Source organism: Meles meles, chromosome 10 (assembly GCF_922984935.1).
Source record: "Meles meles chromosome 10, mMelMel3.1 paternal haplotype, whole genome shotgun sequence".
NCBI classification, from domain to species: domain Eukaryota; kingdom Metazoa; phylum Chordata; class Mammalia; order Carnivora; family Mustelidae; genus Meles; species Meles meles.
Window position 1 is genome coordinate 94,782,501 of NC_060075.1, and position 26,488 is coordinate 94,808,988.

The 26,488-nt window shown below is 41.6% G+C and overlaps 1 pseudogene; it reads right to left on the bottom strand.

Annotated features, from left to right (window-relative positions):
• Window positions 1–26,488, bottom strand: part of LOC123951554 — a 46,788-nt pseudogene that overhangs the window by 4,045 nt on the left and 16,255 nt on the right.

Below are 26,488 nucleotides of genomic sequence, written 5' to 3' on the forward strand. Positions count from 1 at the left end.
GATCCAAAAAGTTCTGAAAACCCCAAGGAGAATATATACGAAAAAACTGCATGTAAGCCCACCATAGTCAAATTGCTGAAAACCAAAGATAATGAGAAAATCTTTAAAATGGCTAAATAGAAGACATGGAGGGAACAACAATGAAAACGGTTGCTTTCTCATCAGGAACAGTAGAAGTCAGAAAACAGTGGAATGTGTTTTTAAAGAGTTGAAAGACAAAAACACTTTTCATTTCTTTAGCTGGCCTTCCCTGACCTACTGTGTTAGATTAAGCATCCCTCCTGTGTGCTCTTGTAGACTGTTCTGCTCCCCTATCACAGCACTTGCTTGATTATTGGTCTCATGTCATGATTATAATCTCCATATGGACACAGACTAGCCTGTTTTATGTTTAATACTGTGCCCTTAACCCTTGGAAGAGTAAGTTGCTTATATTGAGTTCTCTTTACTATTCTCTAAGTGAATCAAAAGGCCATATTTAATTTGTAAAATGATGGCCTGTACCAATAAAATATGAAATAATCTAAAATTATTTAGGAGCATTACAGGTATACTTTACATAAACTAAATCTAAAAAGCAAAAGATAGTAACTGTTTCTCATGGCTTATTAATGTGTATGTGATTTTCAGTTACCATGAAGATAACCTGTTTAGGTTCTTACAGAAAACAACAATTTGGATTAAGGATATATTCAGCTTAAATTTTCCTATGAAATAGTAAAAGATAAAGACTAAGTTACCACATGTATGACTTAGATATAACTTCATTACAGCTGTTCTACTTGAAAAGACTTAGAAAAATCGGGAAATATCTTCAGTGATGTTGTTTTCAAAAATAAAACCTGTCACTAACAATAGTTAGCGGAAATAGAAGTAGAATTAAAAAGGCAAGAAAGATACAGAAAGACAAGGGAACAAATTGTAAGATAGCCTTATGGCAGTAAGTTGGAGTTGCTGGCCACATCAGTTCAGCTGGCCTAGATCGGAGGCCCCTGCTGTCAGTGTAAATGCCAATGCTCTTAAAACATAGCAGATATTCAATACTGGAGATCTTGATGGCACAGAGAGCATCCATGGGTTCATGTGCAATAAATGATAGCGTCGGGTCCTGTGAGTGGAGCATCCTGTATGGGATTCCTTCTTTCCTCAAGGGGTATCCCAGGAACCCCAACTGGAATCCTACACAAAGCTGCTCGTTGAAGATGGCCATCCACTGGACATTGGTTGAGATCTGGAGCTCTTTAAATTTTCTGTAAGAAATTTTCTTGCTCTGAAACAGCTCATAACAAAAAACGTGGCTTTTCCTCGCTACACAGAGGCATGTGTGGGCCCCTTGGCACACTGTTCCGGAAGCCATTGTCTGACACCCTTTTGTTTCTGCTAGCTTGTGAGTGTCAGTCTTCCATCCATCCAAAGCTGACATGGGAAACAGCTGCACGTGGTGACTTCTTCTGGAGATCACCACAACCATCTGGCCATGGGGAATGAGCTCAATCTGATGAATCTTCTTCATGTTACCAACCCGAATAATTTCTACACAAATCAACGTGGTTATAAATCATTGTCAAGTTCAGAATAATCTCTGTTTATTTTGAATGTTCTTTTCAGTTTTACATAAAAACAATTGAAAAAGTTCAATAAAAATTATCTCATAAATCTTAATGTTCTGTGAATAAATTCTTTACAAATAAAATGACCAGTCACCTGCAAATTAGCAATGTAACTTATTTTTTAAAAAATTTTTAATGAGTTATAATTGAGGTATACCATTATATTTCAGGTGTACAATAGAATGATTCAGTATTTGTATAAACTGCAAAATGATCACCACAATAAGCCTAGTTAACATCCAGCACTATACATAGTTAACAAAATTTGTGTTCTTATGATGAGAATTGCTGAGATCTCTCAGCAACTTTCAAGTATACAGTAAACTATTGTTAACTACAGTCACTGTGCTATACATCATACCTCCAAGACTTATTTATTTTAGAACTGGAAATCTGTACCTTTTGACCCCATTCATCCATTTTTCACCCTCCATTCCTCACCTCTAGCAACCACCAATCTATTCTCTGTTATCCATGAGCTGTTTCGTGTGTGGGGGGCGGGGGGGGGGGTTGGCTTGGTTTTTTAGATTCCACATAAAAGAGCCATCAAAATCGATCTTTGTCTGACTTATTTCACTTAGCATAATACCGTTGAGGTCCATCCATGTTGTCACAGATGGAAAGATGTTCTTTTTACGGCTGAATAATATTTCACTGTATAGAATACCACATTTTTTTATCAATCCATCCATTGATGGACACTTAGGTTGTTTTATATCTTGATTACTACAAATAATTCTGCAGTGAATGTGAGGTTGTAGATATCTTTTCTAGTTAGTATTTTTGTTTTCTTTGGATAAATCACCAGAACTAGAATTCCTAAATCATATAGTAATTCTATTTTAATGTTTTGAGGAACTTCCATACGGTTTTCCACAGAGGCTGAACCATATTACATCCCCAGCAATACAGTATATGAGTTCTCTTTTTTCCACAATATTGCCAACACTTGTTATTCCTTGTCCTTCTGATAATAGCCTTTCTAACAGTTAAGAATGATATCTCATTGTAGTTTTCATTTGCATTTCCCTGACGATTCAGGTTGTTAAGAACCTTTTCAGGTCATGTTGCTGTTGGCCATCTATATGTCTTTTTTGGGAAAAAATGTCTATTCAAATCCTCTGACCATTTTTAAATTAGACTGGAGATTTTTTTTTGCTAGTGATTTGTAGGGTTGCTTTATATATTTTAGATATATACCCTTATCAGATATGATTTTGCAAATATTCTCTCATATTCAATAAATTGCCTTTTCATTTTCTTGAAAATGAAGCCTTTTGAAAAATGATTAGCTTTACTGTAAGGAGAATGTTTTCTTATTTTTAAATTCTCTCCCAATTACAATTCTAATGGATCTAAGTCAGGCTCTAATAAAATCACAGACATAATCTCAGGATAGATTTGAGAGGGATAGAAAAGGATAGGAAGGAAAGGATAAGAGATCAAAAATCATACAGGTTCAAAAAATTAATTACTCCAGAGATAACAAAATTACCTTAATAATAAAGTTAACATAAAGCATAATAAATATTTATTTATTTATCATATTCAATAAATTAGCTTAATAAACTTAAGCCCTGATATTCTAGGCAGCAGGCCAAACACCATTCAATGTCCAACAAATGCTAACATACTACTTTTTTTTGGGCGGGGGGAGTGTCCTTTTTTTTTTGGTACTACATTGAGTCGTTGATTACACAACTATGTGTCGAGTGGCTCCTGTGTGCCCGGCACTGTTCTAGGTGCATAGAGTGCATTGCCACACAAAAAGAGACCCGTTCCTGTTCTCATGCTGGACTCCTGCTTTCATGGCCCTCCTTGGCAGGGCCACAGCAAGGAGGCCTTCAACACCAGGACACAGTTGATGTCCTTCAAATGTGGGTTCTCCTCTAGCTAAGCCACCGGACAGGCACCAGACATTCAAGGGGACAGCAGTATAGAACGGCTGTTTGACTTCATCTAGTCCTCATGTCCCCTTCGAACAACCATGAGCACCCAGACAAGGACAAAGAACACTGCTGTCTTCTCCAGGAAATACCCAGTTATATGCTATTGCTCATTGTGGTGCTAGTGGGGGTAGGGCAGGGTAGCAAGCAGAACCATGTTGGTTTTTTTTTTTCAGGTGCCAATATGAAGACAGTAAACTGAGTTCTTACAGTAGACTTACTATATAAAATCACCCATGAGGGTACTTAGACTCTGGGAAGATTATGGATCTCCGGATATTAGAAAAGTCATCATTTGACTTGAAAATATATCAAACCAGATCTGGAAGATTTCTTTTACAGAATGAAAGAACAAATCTGATACTGTATTTTCAGAGTTATGGCAGAATAGTAAAGACTCTCCTTACCATCTATGGTAATGTGCACGACAAAGAACCCTTCTTCATTTCCCAGAGCGATTCTTTTGTGATCTGTATTTGACACATAAATATAACGTCAGGGTTTTTTTTTAGGGGGGGGGTGAACACTAAGTAAAGCTATTAGAATAAACTGGACAAATTTATCAATATGGAAAAAGTTTAAAAGTCAAATTATATGCATATTTAGCATATATAAAAATGAAAAACAATTTGCACATTTTTCTTTCAGCTTATAAAAGTAAAAATAAACATGACTTTCTCATCAGAAAGATCATTACCTTTATGAATACTTGAAAAGATAGTATTTAAGTCATGGTATATTTTTAAATTTGCCTTCAATAAGTAACTGTCTCATAAATGGAAAAAAAAAAACTGTGCATTTAATTTATCAGTGCTCCTGGCCTGAACTGTAACACACCGGTGTGTGTCAGGACATAGCTAGGACTAAGACTCAGAGTGAAAGGTCAGCACTTAATGAGCAACTGCCTTGAATACAAAGCACAGAATTACATATTAGCTCATTTAATCCCCTTCATAGCTGGAAAGCAGGAACTGTGTGCACTTAACGCATGAGCACGGTAGTTACGGGTTCCCTCTTACACAGCAGTAAATAGTAAGGTGGCTCTAAGGCAAAAGAAATGTTTGGGCAATAAAAATATTCTTGTTTATTCAATATTGATCTTGGCAATTCATTCATTTGCTCACTTATTTTTCATTTGTTTACTGAGTTCTGGGCATTGGGAATACAGACACGAAAGATGATCTCTGCCCTCAAGGTAGGTGGCAGTGCACAATTAGTACACAGGCTCACACTGTTGGTGTGTTGGAGCCAGATGGGTTTGGGAACTCAGAATTATTAAGACTCAGGAGAGGTATTACTGAATATTAAAGAGACATCATTTCGCATGGGGCCTGGGGAACCATCATAGAATCAAGTATACTAATAATTTTGCAGAGTATTAACAGGCAGGTGGGCTATGGGGAAGACCCCCACAAGCCTCAGCTGGGTTTGGCTGACACATGAGTTGAGAATAAAGTTACGGTTTTTGGATCTCGAGCTGGAGACTGGGGTGAGGTGCCGGTGTGGCAGGTCCATACCTATGATCGCAGCTCTCCGGCTGGTTCTGATCAAGGGCAGGCTGCTGTCGTAAGCCTCTTCCAGCACATAGACCGAGCGATCTCTGGGGGGGCTTTTTCTCAGCATCTTGTGCAGGTCCCTCAGCACTTCCACCCACTCCCACTTGTGGTTCTCGCTGTCTGCTAGGATGGGTACTGAGTACCGGTTACGAGCCACCGAGACCTGCGAAGCCGTGACCTGCAATGATTTAAGGAACATCTCAGTTATTGAAAGCAGAACTCTTCATGCCAGCCTATTCGGCATTTTTCATCAAAATCCCCATTGGTAAATATCACTTCTAATACTGTTACCCTCTCCCTGGTTAGTAGAATAAATGACGTGAGCATCAGAACCCAGGCCAAAAGCAAAATGTCAGAATCACCTCTATTGTGATCCTCATAAGAACAGTGGATGCTCTATCTAAATAATACTGAATTTCATCAGTGAAAATAGGTACCATTTATTGAGTGTTGACTCCACCAGGAACTGCTCTAAGAAATGCACACGTGTTAATTGATCTAATCCCCATGGAAAAACTCAACAGGTAGACACCACTGCTCTGCCCATTTTCCAGGTGAGAAGACAGGCACAGCAGAGAAGACTGCTAGCAGTGTGATGACAGAACCCCCACTCCGAGCCTCTCTCCTTCTTCACTCCAGACACAGCTTTGTACATTTTGGTGTTTTCTTAGTTGCAGTCAGGAATGTGTCTTAATTGCAGTCATCATAATCAATTTTGGTATTATGCAACATTCAGGGGTTCTTTGTTGTTAGGTCACAGATACTTAGAAATGCTTGTGCTTTCCTGGCTGCTGCATGCCTGTAGCGTGCATCATTACTAGTGAATGGCAAATAAAATTTAAACTTAAAAATACATACTTAGCCTAGCAGTGCTCTAAATTTATATGTAAAACCTTCTTTTGTAAACATCAATTAAGCAGCAGTAGCGTCATAAATTCCTGCTTCCTAAGTCAGTGCCAATGGCCAGGTCATTGTAGGGTTTCTTGGTGGCTGGGTAGAGTCTGCATAGCTTATCCCAGGACTAAGGAACCAGGAACACCTTTGTGCAGCCGTCATCAGATACAAGAGTCAAGGATTGACTGTAACCACCTGGGTCACAAGGAGACCGCAGTCCTTTGCTTTCTCTGTCACTTTATAGACAAAGAATCACTTCCAAGATCACTTTAATCTTTTATATGAATTTTAAAGAGCAGAGTGTTCGTTTTTTAAGAGATTGCCGGGGTGCCTGGGCGGCACCGTCAGCTGAGCATTGGACTCTTGGTTCGGGCTCAGGTCATGATCTCAGGGTTATGAGATGAAGCCCGAGTCAGGCTCCCCGCGCTCAGCAGGGAATCTCCCTGTCTCCCTTCCTCTCCCGCTGCCCTCCCTCCGTGCAAGCACTTTCTCTCTCTCCCTCTAAAATCAATCTTTTTAAAAAGAGATTGCAAAAGTACATTCTTGCTTGATTTTTTATTTTGTACTCTTGGTTTGAATTTGAATGGACTTCAAAAGGTTGCCTCAAAGGAAACAGTTTACAAAGTGCTTCTAGTTCGGAAGCTGCACACTCACGCTGCTGCAGGTCCACGACGAACCACTGGTCATGATGAAGAGATGAAGGACATCATCTCTCTTTCTCTGTCACTGCTTTCCCCTCTTCATTCGTACTCTCAATACCACTCTGCTTAGTCAGCCGGTTTCAGCTACAGACCTGACACCTGTCCTGTTGGCTTATACCATAGAGTAAATGAGCCGCCTCAGGAACATCCGCATTTTCAGGCTCAGATTTAACCGTGGGGTGAAACGCTGTGGCTCCTGTAAAAAGCCCTTTACATTACCCCCAAATAGAAATAAAAGAATAGATTCACTGTGGCAAATGGGAGGTTGGAAGGGGGACATGATCCCCCAGCACGTCTGAAACTTTAGCCTCCCAGGACCTTCCGCAGCGCACAGGTTGAAACAAGGGGCACCCCACAGAGACCCAGGGCGGCGGGCACGCTTACTGTAAACATACAGGGCGTTTCCTTTCTCCTCGCAGGAATGAAATCAGAGGACCAGACAGAGCTGACAGAAAACGCTCCATCCCTGAAGGAAAATCAAGACACCAAAAGTGAGTAGAATCGCCTGGAAGTGGCGAACCATAAGAGACTATGGACTCTGAAAAACAACCTGAGGGTTTTGAAGGGTCAGGGGTGGGAGGTTGGGGCAACCTGAGGGTTTTGAAGGGTCAGGGGTGGGAGGTTGGGGGAACAGGTGGTGGGTAATGGGGAGGGCACGTTTTGCATGGAGCACTGGGTGTTGTGCAAAAAGAATGAATACTGTTACACTGAAAAAATAAATAAAATGAAATAAAAAGAGAAAAAAAAAGGAAACTAAAGACAAATGAGAACAGTAAAAAAAAAAAAGAATATATAAACATAATCATCCATTTTAATTTCATTGATTTTTTACTTTCTTCTGCAGTAACTGATCGCAATCAGAATGTTGCATCAGCAGTGCTTGGCCAGAGCGTCCTGGAAAACCCAAGTAGGGGCAGCTGGGTGCTCAGATGGTTGAGTGCTCACTCTCTTTTGGGTTTGGTTTAGGTTGTGATCTCAGGCTTGTGGGATCAAGCCCCACAGCAGGCTCCCCTCTCAGCAGGGAGTCTGCCTCTTCTCTCGTCTTTCTCCCACTCACGCACTCTCTCTCTCTCTCTCTCTCCCTGTCTCTCTCAAATAAATAAATCTTTAGAAAAAAGAAAAGAAAACCTCAGGAAACTCTAGGCTGACCCAATTCAGACAGTCCTGAAGGACTGGAATGGGAGCACCTACTGGCTCCAAAGCCAGGGCCTAGAGTAAGGGCCTTGTGCCCTCAGAGGAGCTGATTGGGTAGGTTTTTTACCTGTTACTGAGGGGTGCTTGACCTGGAACTGCACATGTGTTCAAGCGGACAGTTAAGAAAAGTTTGGTCTGTGTGTACACCTGTGACGCCGTCACCACAATATGACGAGCATGCCTGTCACCCAAAGAAGGTTCCTGGGCCTGCTTTGTAATCCCTCCCCAGTCAGCCTCTGATCTGCTTCCTGCCGCAGTAGTTTGAATTTTCTTGCATTTTCTATAAAAGGAGACACACGAAATGTAGCTTTTGCGTGGCTGTCACTCATGTTGTTGCACGATTGAGTCTGCATTTCCTTCGCTGGTGAGCAATATTCCGTGGTGTGGCCAGGCCATGATGTACCCACTCTCCCAGTGCTGGGCATCGGGGGAATTTCAAGTTTGGGGCTGTTGTAAGTACAGTAGCTGTGACCATCCAGGAACATCTTACAGGGACATGTGATTTCTATTCGGGAAGTGTTTCCAGGTATTTCAACTCTCCAGAGAGACGGGGTGGTGTAGTAGGTGTGCATTTAACTTCACGGCAAGCTGTCAAATGCTTTTCCAAAGTGGTTACTCGATTTACAAAGCAGAGCAAGAATGTTCCAGGTCCCCACATCCTCCCAGCACTGGAAATGTCAGTGTTTTCAATCTTAGCCTTTCTTACGGATGTGTGATGGCATCACATGGTAGTGTTATTTGAATTTCCCTAATAATTAAGGATGTTGAGTATTTGTTCACATGCTTACTTGAACAACTTATTTTGTTCAATGCGGATGTATCTTCCTTGTTAAAGTATCTTTTCAAATTTTTGCCCATTTTTTGAAAGTTGAGCTATTTACCCTCTTACATTGAGTTTTACGGATTCCGTGTACCTTGTGGACTTGCGTCCTTGTCAGGATTCTGATCGCCCCCGCTCCGCCGCTTGCCACTTCTCACAATAGCAGACTGCAAGGAGCCGAAAGCTTCAATGTTGGTATCATCCAGTTTATCAATTTTTTTTCTCGTATGTGTTGTGCTTTGGTGTTATATCTAAAAATTCTTTGCCTTATCCAAGATCAGAAAGGTTTTCTCCTATGTCTCCTTCTGGGTACTTTCTAGTTCTAGGTTCTCCATTTGGTTCTGTGATTTATTTTCAGTTAATTTTTGTATATGGTAAAAAGTATGAATCAAAGTTGATTTTTTTGCATAAATATCTAAAATTCCAGTACCATTTGTTGATAGACTTGGCAACTGTTAGAAAGTATTGTATATAGTTGATCCATGAACAGTGTGGGGGTTAGGGGCACTGACCATCCCCATGCAGTCAGAAATCCCTGTATAAATTTTAGCTCCCCTAAACTTCATTGCTAGTAGCCTACTGTTGAGTGTGAGTCTTATTGATAGCAGAAACAAGTAGATTAGCACATATTCTGTATTTTATAAATGTTATATACTATATTCTTATAATAAGTTAGAGAAAAGAAAATGTTATTAAAATCACAAGGAAAAGCAAATTCCCTTATAATACAGTATGCTGGACTCTTCTATTTATCAAAAAAATTTGTGTGTAAGTAGACTGCACAGTTCCAACTTTTATTATTCCAGGATCAGCTGTCTATTCACAGGATAGAAAATCCAGAAATATACACACAAACCTATGTACACATATATAAGTATATCTCGTATATTTGCAAATACATTTTGTATGTATGTTACAAATGTTTTATATATGTATGTATTTGTGTATGTATTTCTGGATTTGTTCTTCTTTTCAAAGTTGTTTTGTCTCTTCTACCTCCTGGCATTTCCCTATGAATTTTAAAATTAACTTGTCAACCCTCAACTCTATGGTCAACTAATCTTCGACAAAGCAGGAAAGAATGTCCAATGGAAAAAAGACAGCCTCTTCCATAAATGGTGCTGGGAAAATTGGACAGCCACATGCAGAAAAATGAAATTGGACCACTTCCTTACACCACACACGAAAATAGACTCCAAATGGATGAAGGACCTCAATGTGAGAAAGGAATCCATCCAAATCCTTGAGGAGAATGCAGGCAGCAACCTCTTCGACCTCAGCCGTAGCAACATCTTCCTAGGAACAACGGCAAAGGCAAGGGAAGCAAGGGCAAAAATGAACTATTGGGATTTCATCAAGATCCAAAGCTTTTGCACAGCAAAGGAAACAGTTAACAAAACCAAAAGACAACTGACAGAATGGGAGAAGATATTTGCAAACGACATATCAGATAAAGGGCTAGTATCCAAAATCTATAAGGAACTTAGCAAACTCAACACCCAAAGAACAAACAATCCAATCAAGAAATGGGCAGAGGACATGAACAGACATTTCTGCAAAGAAGACATCCAGATGGCCAACAGACACATGAAAAAGTGCTCCACGTCACTCGGCATCAGGGAAATACAAATCAAAACCACAATGAGATATCACCCCACACCAGTCAGAATGGTTAAAATTAACAAGTCAGGAAATGACAGATGCTGGCGAGGATGTGGAGAAAGGGGAACCCTCCTCCACTGTTGGTGGGAATGCAAGCTGGTGCAACCACTCTGGAAAACAGCATGGAGGTTCCTCAAAATGTTGAAAATAGACCTACCCTATGACCCAGCAACTGCACTACTGGGTATTTACCCTAAAGATACAAACATAGTGATCCGAAGGGGCACGTGTACCCGAATGTTTATAGCAGCAATGTCTACAATAGCCAAACTATGGAAAGAACCTAGATGTCCATCAACAGATGAATGGATAAAGAAGATGTGGTATATATACACAATGGAATACTATGCAGCCATCAAAAGAAATGAAATCTTGCCATTTGCGACGACGTGGATGGAACTAGAGGGTATCATGCTTAGTGAAATAAGTCAATCGGAGAAAGACAACTATCATATGATCTCCCTGATATGAGGACATGGAGAAGCAACATGGGGGGTTAGGGGGATAGGAGAAGAATAAATGAAACAAGATGGGATTGGGAGGGAGACAAACCATAAATGACTCTTAATCTCACAAAACAAACTGGGGGTTGCTGGGGGGAGGTGGGATTGGGAGAGGGGGAGGGGGCTATGGACATTGGGGAGGGGAGGCGAACCATAAGAGACTATGGACTCTGAAAAACAACCTGAGGGTTTTGAAGGGTCAGGGGTGGGAGGTTGGGGCAACCTGAGGGTTTTGAAGGGTCAGGGGTGGGAGGTTGGGGGAACTGGTGGTGCGTAATGGGGAGGGCACGTTTTGCATGGAGCACTGGGTGTTGTGCAAAAAGAATGAATACTGTTACGCTGAAAAAATAAATAAAATGGGAAAAAAAATTAACTTGTCAATTTCTACCAAAAGTGAAAAAGCCTGCTGGGATTTTGATTAAGATTGTGTTGAAAATATAGATCAACTTTGGGAACACTCAGATTTTTAAAATACTGACTTTTCCAGTGCATGAACACAGTCACTCTCCGTTTATTTAGGTCTTGGTTAATTTTTTATTCAATATTGTATAGTTTCAGTGTACAACTCTTACACATCTTTTGTCAGATTGATTACCAACTTTTAATATGTTTTGGTGCTATTGCAAATGCTCTTGCTTATTTAATTTCAGTTTCTGATTACTTGTCCTTGTATAAAGAAGTGCAGTCCATTTTTATATATTGATCATACATCCTGCCAACTGCCTAAATTTGTATATTAGTTCTAAGAGCTTTTTTATAGATGGGTTTGGATTTTCTTCATAGATGTTCATTTTGTCTGTGAATAACTTTGCCTGCTTTTTTCCAACCTGGATGTGTTTTATTTCTTTTTCTTCCCTGGCTGGGACTTCCAGTACAATGTTAAAGAAATCAGGGTGGTGAGAGTAAACATTGTAGTCTTGCCTCTGCTCTTAGAGAGAAAGCACTGAGTCTTTTGCCACTAATTATATTAACAAGACTTGCATGGATACTCTTAGCAGGATGAGGAAACTCCCTTGTTAAGAGTTCATCAAGAATAAGTGTGATTTTGTCCAACGCGTTTACTGTATCTATTGACATGATCCTTTTTCATTAGTTAAAGTAGTAAATTGATTTTGGAACATTAATCCGGCCTTCCTGAGATACACTATGCTTGTTCATGATGCAGTGTGATTTTTACGTAACACTGGATTCGACTTACTAACGTTTTGTAAAGACTTCTTGCACCTAAGTTTACAATCAAAGAATATTGGTTTGTGTTTTTTTAATATTTTATTTTATTTTATTTCGTCATGTAAGTGTACTCTTAAATCCCTATCCGCCGTTTCCCCCGTCCTCCCACTCTCCTCCCCTCTGGTAAGTGTCAGTTCTCGGTAGTTAGGGTCTCAGTCTTGATTTCTGTCTCTCTCTCTCTCTCTTTCCCTTTGCTCATTAGTTTCTTAAATTCCACATGTAAGTGAGATCATATGGATTTGTCTTTCTCTGACTGACTTCGAGCTCTAACCATGTTGTTGTAAATGGCAAGATTTCATTCTTTTTTATAGCTGAGCAGTGTCCGTGTGTGCGTGTGTGTGTGCGCGTGCGTGGGCATGCACCACATCTTCCTTAACTATTCATCTATTTGGGCCGCTTTCATACTTGGGCTATTGTAAATAATGTGGCAGTAAACATAGGCGTGCGTGCATCCCTTTGAATAATTGTTTTGGGGTAAATGCCCAGTAATAATATTACTGGATTGTAGGATAATTCTATTTTTAACTTTTTGAGGAACTTTCATGCTCTTTTCCACAGTGACTGTACCAGTCTGCATTCCCACCAACAGTGTAAGATGGGTCCTTTTTCTCCACATCCTTGACAACACTTGTGGTTTCTTGTGTTTTTTTTTTTTTTAGCCATTCTGACCGGTGTGAGGTGAGATCTCTTGATTTGCATTTTCCTGGTGATGGGTGATGTTGACCATCTTTTCATGTGTTTGCTGGCCAACAGATGTGTCTCTGGAGAAATGGCTGTTCATGTCTTCTGCCCGTTTTTAAATTGGATTATTTGATTTTGAGGGGTCGAATTATATTAGTTCTTTATATGTTTTGGATACTAACCCTTTATTACATGTACCATTTGCAGGTATCTTCTGTTCAGCAGCTTGCCTTTCAGTTGTGTTGACGTTGCTTTTGCCATGTGGAAACAGTTTCTATTAACAGTTTGTTTTTGCTTTCACTTCCCTTGCCTTAGGAGACAGCTAAAAAAGAGTTACTTCAGCTGACGGCAGAGAAATAATTGCCTATGCTCTCCTTGAGGATTTTTATGGCTTCAGGTCTCATGTTGAGGTCTTACATCCATCTTCATTTTACGTTTGCAGATGGTGAAAGAAAGCGGCTCACTTTCATTCAGTTTTCCCAACCCCATTTTTTGAACAATCTTTTTCCTGTTGTACATTCTTTCCTACCTTGTCAGAGTTTAATTGGCCATATAATTATGGGTTTATTTCTGGGTTTTCTGTTCTGTTTCGTTAATTGAGTGCCTATTTTTATGCCAGTACCATACTGTTTTAATTACTATTATCTTGTAGTATAACTTAAATCCTGAAATTGTGACATTTCCAAATTTTTTCTTTTTCAAGATTGCTTTGGCTATTTGAGGTCTTTTGTGGTTCCATACAAATTGTAAGATTGTTCTGGTTCTGTGAAAAATGCTGTTGGCCTTTTGGTAGGGATTGCATTAAATCTGGATTGCTTTGGGTAGTATAGGCGTTTTAACAATAGCTGTTCTTCAGTCCAAAAGCATGGAGTATCTTCCATTTCTTTGCATTGTCTTGAATTTCTTTCATCAGTGTTTTCTAAGGGTACAGGTCTTCTACGTCTTTGGATAAGCTTGTTCCTAGATATTTTCTTGTCTTTGGTGTAATTGTAAATGGGGTTATTTTTTTAATTTCACTTTCTACTGCTTCATTATTAGTGTATAAGAATGCAACAGATTTCTGTACATTGATTTTGTATCCTGTGACTTTACCGGATTCATTTTTTAACTCAACCAGTTTTTTGGTGGAGTCTTTAGGACTTTCTATACATATCATCATGTCTTGTGGAGATAGTGAGGGTTTCATTTCTTCCTTACCACCTTGGGCAGCTTCTACGTCTTTATGTGTCTAATTGCTGTGGCTGAGACTTGCAGTGCTGCGCGGAGTAGCAGTGGTGAGAGTGGACGTCCTCATCTTGCTCCGGGCCTTAGGGGAGAAGCTCTCTGGCTTTCACCATTGAATGTGATGTTGATCGTGAGTTTTCCATATAAGGCTTTTACTATGTTGCGCTATGTTCCCTCTAGACGTATTTTGCAGAGTGTTTTTTATCATGAATGGACATAGTACTTTGTCAGGTGTTTTTCCACATGTATTGAAATGATCATATGGTTTTTACCCTTTCTATTAGTGACATATCATGTTGATTGTTTTGTGAATATTGAGCCACAGTTGTGTCCCAGAAATAAATCCTACTTGATGTGTACTGTATGATTTTTTAATGTATTATTGGATTTGGTTTGCTAATATTTTGTTGAAGAATTTTGCATCTATGTTCATGAGAGATATTGGCCTGTAATTCTCTTTTTTTTGTGGTGTCTTTATCTGGTTTTGGTATCAGGGTGGTACTAGCCTCATAGAATGAATTCAGAAGTTTTCCTTCCTCTTGTATTTTTCGGAACAGTTTGAGAAGAAGGGTTTATACTTTTCTTGCAATGTTTTTGTCTGGCTTCAGTATCAAGGTGATGCAGGTCCCGTAGAACAAGTTAGGAACCTGCTCCTCAGTCTCCTGGAAAACCTTATGTAGAATTGGTATTGCATGTTCCTTAGACCGTCAATCATTGGGGAAAAAATACCTCAGTGAAACTATTTGGACTTGGAATTTTCTTTGTGGGATCATGTTTAATTAGAATTCCACTACCTAACAGATACGGAGTTACTCAGTTATCTCAAGGTTTGCGTTCTGGCTGGTTGGCACAGACACTCTTCTCTCCGATCCTTCAGGTGGCTCTCTCACTGGCCTCTGGCAATTTCCTCACATACACACACTGACCAATCATCTGCTGACACCTCAGATCCCCAGAGAGGTCTCTCTCCGACTTGGCACCATGTCTTCAACTCTAGGAGTCCACCTGGCTCTGCCTGAAATTCCACTTCCTGTGTCATGTCCCTGAAACTCTCAAAAGGCAGTAACTTGAGGCGAATATACAGATCACCTCATTTGTTTCCACCTTTTAGGGATCACTGTCTTTTATTATCTGATGTCCAGCACCTTAAATCAGTTTCTTGGTTGTTTCAGAGGGAAGGTTAAATATGGTCCCTGTTACTCCATGTTTTTTTTAAGTTATTTCTAATAATCTTTACTGCCAATATAGGGCTCAAACTCACAACCCCGAGATCGAGTCCCATGCTCTTCTGCCTGAGCCAGTCCTGCACCCTGAGCCCCTGTTACTCCATTTTGGTTGGAGTAGAAGTCTGTTTGATCCAGCTCACTTGGTGATTTTCAACTTTTTAAACATCTAAAATACACTTATATCTTTCCCCCAGTATGATGATTCTCTATTACAACTTTACTGTTCTTCCCCTTTCTTAGTCTTCATGACTTAAAACCTCAGTACACCGGTTCTTGTTACTCTTCTTCATTTTCCTTTCTCTGTGCGATCACCTTAGGTAGGGTTTCTTGTACCCATCTCTTCTTCTGTAATTCCCAGAGCCATCGCATTAGTGCAGACACTCATTCAGTCTGAAGAGTGCACGACTGCCAGCGGGACTTGACTGCAGCGTTGCTTTCATTTCCTGTCCCCACCATCAAACACGCTCACTCTCTCCCTCTCTCTCTCATAAAAAAATGTCTACTGCCAGACTAATCTTTCAAAGTCCCCTTCAAGATCACCTGGTTTCCTGTGCCAGTTACTCAGGGTACCATCACATTTCTGACAAGGAGGCATCTGGGTGGCTCATTGGGTTAAGCCTCTGCCTTCAGCTCAGGTCATGATCTCAGGGTCCTGGGATCGAGCCCCACATCGGGCTCTCTGCTTAGCAGGGAGCCTGCTTCCTCCTCTCTCTCTGCCTGCCTCTCTGCCTACCTGTGATCTCTCCCTCTGTCAAATAAATAAAATCTTTAAAAAAAAAATTCTGACAAGGGTGACATTCACTAGTATGGAGAATATAGAACAGAGTTTTTGAGCAACATATCAAAATACGACAGGATGAACATGGAGACCCAAATAATCTGTGATAGAATGTTTAGGCAGGGCACATCGTCATGGTGCAGGGGACACCTGGAACCACGGAAAATGATGGGAAATGACGGGATCACACTGGGTGTGTGCAGAAGGGGGAGGAGTAAAAGGTCAAGGACAGTTGCCCGGATACACCAGGAGGAATGTGTAAAGGGGCTTAAAAGTTTTGGAACAGGCAGGAGGGAGGAGAGAACATATTACTGCATTTCTTTCAATAAGATACACTTGCTCCAAGTTCACTGATTCAGTATTACTTAATAATAAACAGTTATAGAGACATCTGCAAAAATGGCAGAGTAAGGATCTCTGAGGATTCTCTCCTTGATTTAAAAAAAAAAAAGAGGGAAAAAATGGTAAAATTCAACTTTTTAAGAACTATACAAACTAACCAAAGTTTGTGGCAATCCAAGGAGGATTTATTCAAGAGAAACAGCTAAATCTTGGTAGGAATCATGAGCTCTGTGCTGATCTAATTTGCCCTAGCTGCATATTCCATTTTCTAAGTCCTCAACAGCCTTGAAAATGGCAGCCTGCGTTTACAGAGCATCCTAGAAGCCAGGGGCCACTCAGGAGCGGAAAAGAGGAGGAGGTGCGGGAAAGAAACTGCCATATTGGACTTAACTCAGAACTCTCCCAAGTTTGAAAAATCTGTACCCAGGGGGCACTTATAGAAAACAACGGCCTGGAAGCATCTCAGCTACACAACTGCCTAGGCCATGTTTAACAACTGGGGAGAAAAAGAGATAAGTCAAAAATGTTGAAAAGATAAGATAGGATGTGAGATGTCCATAGGGCCTTTGAGCAGCTCGGGCATGCTGCTAGGAATCGAGAAGTCAATGCACATGTACAGGCCTGTGAACCTTCCTGGGGCTGTGCTATTCTCAGGAAAGACCTGAGAAGGCCCTAAGTGCTCCCTTCTTGATGACTTGGATGTGTAGATTAATGTTTTACATTAATTGGGGAAGTTTTCAGCTATTACTTCTTCCCTTGTTCTTGAGGACTTGTACCGGTAGGAAGTAAAGGCTAAGACAGTGTTGTCAGCTGCCTGGCTGAGTGCTGAAGGAGCGCCCCAATTTGCACACAAGCCCTTCAGCAAAGACTGGGAGATATACCCCATCCAGATGCTTTAAAAAAACCTCTGCATGATCATTAGCTGGCCACTAAACTAACAAAGTAGAGACTTCAGTGACCTCACAGGACCAAGAGTAAAGACTTTACAGATAAATTCAGAAAAGTCACCAAAGAAACAAACAACAATTACAAGTAAAAACATCAACAAATCCTGGAGAGGACGTGGGATTTGATTACCAAGCTGCCAGTTTCATTATTTGAAATGTCCAGGGTTTTTTGGTTGGTTTTTTTTTTTTAAAGATTTCATTTATTTGTTTGACAGACAGAGATCACAAGCAGGCAGAGAGGCAGGCAGAGAGGGGGAGGAAGCAGGCTCCCCACTGAGCAGAGAGCCCAATGCGGGACCCGATCCCAGGATTGAGACCATGTGAGCCAAAGGCAGAGGCCTTAACCCCCTTAGCCACCCAGGCACCCCGAAATGTCCACTTTTTAAGAAAAATTTGTAAGACATGGAAAGAAACACAAAAGTATGAAAAATACACAGGAAAACATAGCCAGTAGAAACTGTTCCCCAGGAAAGCCAGATGTTGAATTTATTGAACAAAGATTTAAATCATCCATTTTAAATATGTTTGAAGATCTAAAGGAAGCCATGGCTAAAGAACTAAAGAAAATTATAAGGATGTGGGATGCCTGGGTGGCTCAGTCATTAAGCATCTGTCTTTGACTCAGGTTATGATCCCAGCGTCCTGCCATCAAGCCCTGCATCTTGGGCTTTCCGTTCAGTGGGGAGCCCGCTTCTCCCTCTCTAGCTCCCCCTGCTTGTGTTCCTTCTTTCGCTGTGTCTCTGTCATAAATAAACAAAACCTTTTTTAAAAATTATAAGAATGATATCTCGCCAAATAGAAAGTATCAATAACGAATTTGAAATGGTAAAAAAGGAACCAAATAGAAATTCTGAAGTTGAAGAGTGAAACAATAGAAATGAATAATTCACTAGTGGGGCTCGAAAACAGTTCTGAGTAGGCAGAAGACCAAATCACTGACCTTGAAGACGGGCAGATTAGTATAATCCGGTCTGAGAAAAGGAAAGAAAGAACAACGAAGGAAAATGAACAGAGACTCAGAGACCTGCAGGACACCATAAACAATGCTAAGATATGCATCATGGGAACCCTAAGCAAGGGAAAGGACAAAAGGGGACAAAAGAAATAATTGAGGCTCTCAACTCAATAACCTAACTTTCCACCTTAATAAACTAGAAAAAGAAGAGCAAACTAACCCCGAATTAGCAGAAGGAAGTGACAAAGAACAGAGTGTGGGAATTAAAGAAACAGAATGTAGGAAAAGAAGAGAAAAGCAAAAGTTGGTCCTTTAAGAAGATTAACAAAATTGGTAAACCTTTAGCTAAAGTAAGAAAAAAATTAGAAAGGATTCAAATTATTAAAATCAGAAATGAGAGAGGGCACATAATTAACTGACCTCTCGGAAATTAGAAGAAGTGTAAGGGAATATTATGAGCAATCACATGCCAAAAAAAAAATAGAAAATCTCAAAGAATAGAAAATTTCCTAGGAAACACAAAGGATTAAAGCTGACTCAGGAGGGTATGGAAATCTGAGTGGATTTATATATAACAAGTAGAGACTGAGAAAGGAATCAGAAAACTTCCCTTTAATAGAAGTTCAAGCCCAGATGGCTCTGTTGGTGAATTCTGCCAAACATGTTTAATACCGACCCTTCACAAATGCTTCCAAAGAAATAAGAGGGGAAAGAAAGTGCTTTCCAACTCATTCTGAGGCCATTGTTACTCTAACACCAAAGCCAGGCAAAAATATCTAATGAAAGAAAACTATAGACCAATATTCTGTATTAATACAGATGGAAAAATCCTCAATCAATTCCAGCAAATCCAATCCAGCAGCATGTTAAAAGGATATTCCTATTTTTTTCCCACAGCATAACCAAGTGGGATTTATCCCAGGAATGTAAGGTAGGTTCTGTATTCTAAAAAATCAGTGTAATACAACATGCTAATGAAGGGGGAACCACATGATCCCCTCAACAGACACAGCAAAAGAATTTGCCAAAACCCTGAACCATAAGAGACTATGGACTCTGAAAAACAACCTGAGGGTTTTGAAGGGGCAGGGGTGGGAGGTTGGGGGAACCAGGTGGTGGGTAATAGGGAGGGCACGTATTGCATGGAGCACTGGGTGTTGTGCAAAAACAATGAATACTGTTTTGCTGAAAAAAAAAATAAATAAATTTAAGAGAAAAAAAAGAAGAATTTTCCAAAACCCAACACCTGATAAAAACACTTAACAAACTAGAAATAGAAAGGAATTTCCTCAATCCAAAGAAGGGCATAAGCCATGAAAAGTAATGAAATAGGCTACAGGCGACGTGGAGGAAGCTGGCAAACAGCACACTCAGTGCGGGAGGCCCGCAGCAGGCTGCCCGTGTGATTGCAGTTACATGACATAGCCAGGGCGGCGGATCCAGACACGCAGAACTAGCTCACCGCTTGCCGGGGGCTTGGGACAAAGGAGAATGTAGATAAGGCAAATATGGTTTGGTTTTGGCCTGACAAAAATGCTCTAAAATTAGATTGTGGTGGTGGTTGTACGAGCTTGTGAACATGGGAAAACCAGCGAATGGCACACTTTAAAATGGTGACATTTATAGTGTGTGAATTACATCTCACACGAAGTGTCTGGTTCTGCTATCTCTTCCTTTGCCACGCGTGTGCGTGTGCGTGCACACACACACACAGAAGATAACTTCTGAGTAAAAATATTACAAATATCGCACTGAATTATGATCCATACCTTAGGGCTGGTGAGAAAACTTTGGACCAAAATCTTCTGCTTGAAGTTTACATGGAAATGGAGAAAATTAGGAACTTTAACATAAAGTTAAACATTAACATTTGTTAATGACACTTTTTAAAGAAAATATCAGAAACCATTTTTATTCCCTTTTTTTAATTAAAAGATTCTGTCTTTCAAAGTTTACCTCATATCAATCACTCGACTCATGACAACGTTGGGTTTGGAATCTTTTTCTTCATCCATGTTGTACAGGAAGAGCTTGAAGTCACAGACGACAGCCAGGGCTCTCTGCCATCCCTTCCTCGCCCCTGCCTTCTTTGGGATCTTTAGTTTGGATTTAAAAACATCAACAAATAAAAACGGTATGAGCTGAAACATCACATGCTATCCAATTATTACACATACAATTAAAATAATAAACATGTTATAAATCTGTCACTTATTAAAGATGTGGGACAGAGATGTACATTGAAATTTCAAAACAACAAGGGAATTCCTTTGAAGACTGAGCATCTCTTCTAAAATAAGATTGGCACCATTTCAGTTTACACTAGCGATATAGTCAAATAATTTCTTTGTCCATGGTAACATTAAATTCAAACTTGGTAACACCATGCCTCAAATTCAACTGGATTTTAAATATTTATCAAAAAAGTTATTTTACTTTTAGTCTTAAAATTTGTCATTGCAGACTGGAATTCAAAGTTCCATCACAAGTTTCCAACATTTATTCATCACAGGGTGAGGTTTGAACAGAAAACTTTGAGATATTTAAAAATATCCTACTGGGGGGCACCTGGGTGGCTCAGTGGGTTAAGCCGCTGCCTTCGGCTCGGGTCATGGTCTCAGGGTCCTGGGATCGAGCCCCGCGTCGGGCTCTCTGCTCAGCGGGGAGCCTGCTTCCTCCTCTCTCTGCCTGCCTCTCTGCCTACTTGTGATCTCTCTCTCTGTCAAATAAATAAATAAATAATCTAAAAAAAATAAAAAATAAAAAAAATAAAAAATAAAAAAATAAAAATATCCTACTGGGGACAACTGAATTTTGTCCTCAAACTGTCCTCTCAGGATGGAACAAATATGTTCACTTGCACATAATTTGTACTGCATAATCTGTTACAGATATTACATATATATAATTCTTTTTATGAGTGTGCTCACAGAGTGCAAGGTGATTGATAAACTTAACAAGAGTTCATCTAAACCCCAAATATCGACACTTACCCAGACACGGCCTTCATAGGCTGTTCTCATGCCTGCCTGTGCGTCTAGACAGAGGGCGCCTTTCTTCTGCTGAGAAGGCACTGGACAAGCTCTGGGAGCCTTTTCTACGCAGGTTGTGTGACAGGAGAACCCACATGCTTTTTGGAGGGAATAAAGAGACGTGACAGCAGGAGACACATGGTTTCCCTCCCGCACCCTCCACTGCAGTTCGGTCTGCTCATAGCGGGGGTCAGAATGCTGAAAGTTGCATTTCCCAGCCTCCCTTGCAGTGGAGCTTGGGCCTGATGGACGTTCCACCAGCAAGAGGACAAGAGGACTTCCTGTGAGACTGAGCTGAGCCAGGCTGGCTGGGAGCGGTGCTGGCTGCCAACCACCCGCTGTACTGCGTGGACCCTGCCTGGACGGGGGTGAGGTCCCAGCTGTGGGGGGGTGGCATTATTGTGTGGGGGATGTCCTGATGCTGCAAACAGGGCAGGGCCTTTCCTGATCCTGGCAGAAGTAGCGGGTGCGGGGAGTGCAGCAGTGGTGGCTGCTTCCTGATCCTGTCATCTTTTTCTGACCCTGATAGCCGCTGAAGCACTCTGCTCAGAGCCTGCCCCCTCACGCCCAGGGAGGATCTTATAAGCACCGAATTCCCCATTTTAGATCCCGTTTTGTCTCATGCACCAGGTTGATTTATGGTGAAGGGGGCTGCGACGGTGGCAGCGCTGAGGGCAGGAAAGTTGTCCCACTCAGCGCCTTGTCCTGGAGTGAGTGCTGGACAGCGCTGGCAAGGGAACCCACCACGGCGCTGAATGTGTTGCCTAGGCGCTCATTCCTCGTCCTAGAGCACAGTGACCCACAGTCCGATATTTCCAAAAGCACTTTGCTCCCTGACGGTAATATCTACAGTAGATTGAATGAGTCGGATAAAGCAGCTAGAGCTCACGGATAGCGTTCCGTTTCCTGCCGCATGAACTCCTGAATCTGGTCTTCGTGCTCTATCAGTGTTACAGGGAACAAAATATTCCTAAATGCATGTTCTTAAAAGATGTGGCCCTGCCTGCAGTCTACACAGCAGGGCTTCCGGGGACAGCATGCACAGGCCGAAAAGGCTGCAGTCTCACAGTGCCACGGTCCACCAACATTCCCAATGGCCAAGGGTCCGATCTTTACAAAATGCAACAGATTCCAAGAGATTTTTAGCAAAGGGATCCCTTTCCTGCCATGCTTCTACAATTCAGAGACAACAGAATGTTTGCTTAATAACGTATTGCAATAGACTGAATGTGTCCCCCCGAAATCCATATGTTAACATTGTACCCCCCAATGCAGTGATGTTCGGAGGTGGGGCCCATCTGTGGAAGGCGCTGGGGAGCCGCGGGCAGAGCCCTCATGTATGGGATAAACGCTCTGATGAGAGAGGCCCCTTCACCCTGTGGGGACACAGGCGGAAGTCTGTGCTCTGCCCCCCTGAAGACCGCTCTCACCAGAACCAGCAATGTGAGCAACACGTCTGTGTTTCTACACACACACACACCCGGGTGTGTGCTTCACTGTGGGAGCCCCTGCAGACGAGAGCACGTGAGGGTAGAGACGCCGGCCTTGGCCCCCGCACCGCTCTTCCCCGGCTCTTACCGTCGCAGGCACAGCCTTGTCTTATCAAACCCACCATCAGAGACGTGCACTGGTGACACCTGGTGGGGCCGTGAAGGATGCGAGGAAAAACCGGTGGCTCTTACTCTACAAGACAGACCAACCAAGCACAGAGGGTGAAATCACGCTGAAGAGGTGGTTCTGGTCACAGATACCATTTTATGTACAAAGAAAAGCAGCTCCCCGACTTTCTCACTAGAGCGGAAGATCTTGTCCCCTCATTCCTTCCTAACTACGAAATGTGGAGCAAGGGATCCCAAAAAATTACCAAGAAAAGAAAGAGGAGGAGGAAGAGAATTGTCTCATTGGTGATCACATATGTTAGGGCCAATTTAATGTTAAAATCTGTTTAACTACTAGGGCCTGCTCAGCCAGAGCAACTCCATATTGCCTCGGTAGCCATATTGTTGTTTATATCCATGGACTTCATTCCGGGAATAAACGCCCCAGTAGTTCCTGGTATGGTTCCGGGTATCGATTCCGGGAGTAAATGCCTTAACAATAGAAGTCACGTACCTTGGGTCTGCGGTTATGCCCTATAAAACCAGCCTGTGAGATCGGGAGGGGGTCGCTCTCTTCGGAGGCGGCCCTGGCCAGTCAGTCTGACTTCTAATGCTTGGCATAGAATAAGGCTTTGCATAACTTTGACTTTGTCTCAGTCTCGTTCCTTTGATAACGGACCCCAACAACATACTCATTAATATTGTTTGGAACCGAATAAATCGGGCCTGGCTTTTATTTGGTCCAGTAGATCCTGAACCTTGCAACGATGCTTTCTCAACTGACAGATGCTGCCATGGGCGGGTGAGACAGCCTCTGCGCATACACTTGAATGAGGAGAAAGCAAGAAGGAACACGGTGTTTATACCTTCTGTGGAAGGAAAGAATAATTTCAAAATTTTCTCTCTAGCAAATCATGTGTTTCATTTTCTACCAATAAAAAAATAGTGAATGGGAGGGTGCAGTGAAGCAGACCGTGCGGCTGTGGGACAGAGGCATCCTGAAACTCTGAACCGGAACCCCACCGAGGAGAGCTGCACGTGCTGTCACCATGAGCAGCCAATCGGTCACCCACCGAGGGTCGGCCAGTCCTTGATCAGTCCCCTTTGTCCTCAAAATTACTACACCATAAACGGGCAACGTGGGAATCCTAACAAACTCTGGCTTCTCCAAACACCAGTCGGCAAGTGTGCCGTCCTACTTCGTGTATCTCCTTCCTCGCCATAGAGTGGACAGAAGGCCAGAGTCTGCAGGCTCTGCCCTGGACCCCGTGTGGGGTGGGGCTCCTGCACCCCCTATTCAGGTCTTCAGTTGGCCCCTTCGCACAGCTGCACAGCACCCTCGCCTCAGGGGGACCTGGTGTCTCCAGTCCCTGAGTCCTTCTAGGCTCCTAAGGGACCCGCTGCCTGGAGACTCGCCAGTAGGCGCCCCCGTCACTCAGCCTGAAGATCCCTCAGCTCTCCCCACCTGACCCAGGCTCTCACCCTCCCACCTGAAGCTGACGTCTGTGCCAGCTCTTTTCCTCCCTTTACTGGCTTTCATTTAGAAAGCAGAGACGTATGCCTTTTCTAATATACTGTGATGAACTGCAACAAAGGAAGGAAAACAAGAAAGAAGAAAATAAAATACTTTTGATACTCAGATTGATACTGCCTTACATTAATTTTGACAAAACACTCATGTTTTATTCTTAGTTTTCCTTAATATATATTTTTGTTGATCTTGGCATAGAAATACCTTCTATTTCTTTCCTAGATATTCATTATATTATAGAGATACCTGTGTTATTTTATATATTTATCTTATTTTCAAATTACCTTATTAATTTTAGTAGGTTATTTTTCTAAACCAGAATCTCTTGGGTGTTGTGAGCAAACAATCATACCAACCTTGTGAAAGACCGTTATGTTCCAGTGTTTATTCCAGCCATTTTATTTTCATTTTTATTGCATTTCCTAGAAACTACTGAATACTAACAGTGATATGGGGTAATTCTATACTGTTCCTGGTTTTAATTGAAAAGATTTAGTGTTTCATCATTTATGATAGTATTTGCTATCAGGTTTGGGAAAACAGGTTTATTGTATTTATGAATTTCCTTTTTATTGCTATTTGTTACGGCTTCTGGTTACTTATTGCTAATAAAAAGGGATGCTTTGAATATTTTGGTCATTTTTAATTATTTGTTAAATAGGCAGTACATTGATTCAAAAAATGAAGGCTTTCCTCCAAAATTATAAGACTTTCTAATACATTTCTAATATGTGTTTTCAGTTTTACATTTGAATTACAGCTGAATTTGGAATTTATCTGGGAGTCAGTTATGAGATACAGGATACGGATCCCTTGAGTGGATTTCACGGCAAAACTCAGTTAGTTAGTTTACCATCATCTATGATTTCTAAATGAGACTTGACAGACACCGCAAAGCCCATTTAATAGAAAAGATATTCCCCTGAAATAGTCACTAAATGTTTCACCCCTGTGCTGTATTCAAACCTTAAGAAGATTTTTTTTAATTTATTTATTTGACAGAGAGAGATCACAAGTAGATAGAGAGGCAGGCAGAGAGAGATAGGGAAGCAGGCTCCCTGCTGAGCAGAGAGCCCGATGCGGGACTCTATCCCAGGACCCCGAGATCATGACCTGAGCCGAAGGCAGCGGCTTAACCCACTGAGCCACCCAGGCGCCCAAACCTTAAGAAGATTTTTATAGTGGAATTTTCTGTTGTGTTAATTTTTAAATCTGATTGGAGGTTTGATGAATGTAACTGCAAAAAAGATTTTTGGTAAATACCAAGGCAGTAAGAGCAAAACCAGTTTATTCTCATTTTGAAATGAACCCACTAAGCTTATAATTAAATCAAGTATCTTAGTTGGAAGGAGGATGCTACTGTGATATTCCTTTCTCTTTATTGTTGGAGTGTGGACCGGAAGATGAGCAGAATCTACAACCTGAATCTAGGAAATGAACATAGACAAGGGCATGTTACACAGATCTCCAAAACTGTAAGGGTTAAGTAATTCCCCAAGTGAGGCAAGCTGGTTAATAGACAAAAACATAGTAAAATTAAAATTCTTACAGTGGGGAAAAGATATTTTAAGTAATTTAGTATATGCTTCCCTTTCCACAAAGTGTGTGTTTATCTTATACAATGTGTTGCAGGTTGGCCATTTCAAATAATATGTCGTAGCGTGTGGACCACATTAAAAGAACACTCATCATAAGTGCGCCCTCCTGTGGAAGACCCAGGGACCTCCTGAGCACCTGTCAGGTGGAGATCATCTGCTCGGGAGCCTGGTTGGCTGGAGATGGCTGAGACCCTGGACTGGGGAGAGGGAACCGCCGTAGAAGCAGCAGGGCCCCAGCAGGCTCATTATAATGGAGGGACTGTGGTGCTGAGATACGGAAGGAACCCAGACACGCCTCCAGAGGAGAGCCGTCCGGTACATCTAAGCCCACAGGCATAGGCACCCCGGAACGCTGCGCGGCGCTCAGAGCGAGGGAGGCGTCTCAGCACCGCCGGCTGTGCAGGAGCGGGGATCCGTGTGCGCGTGCTTCACACCAGCTGAGCAGTCCCCAGCCATGGAG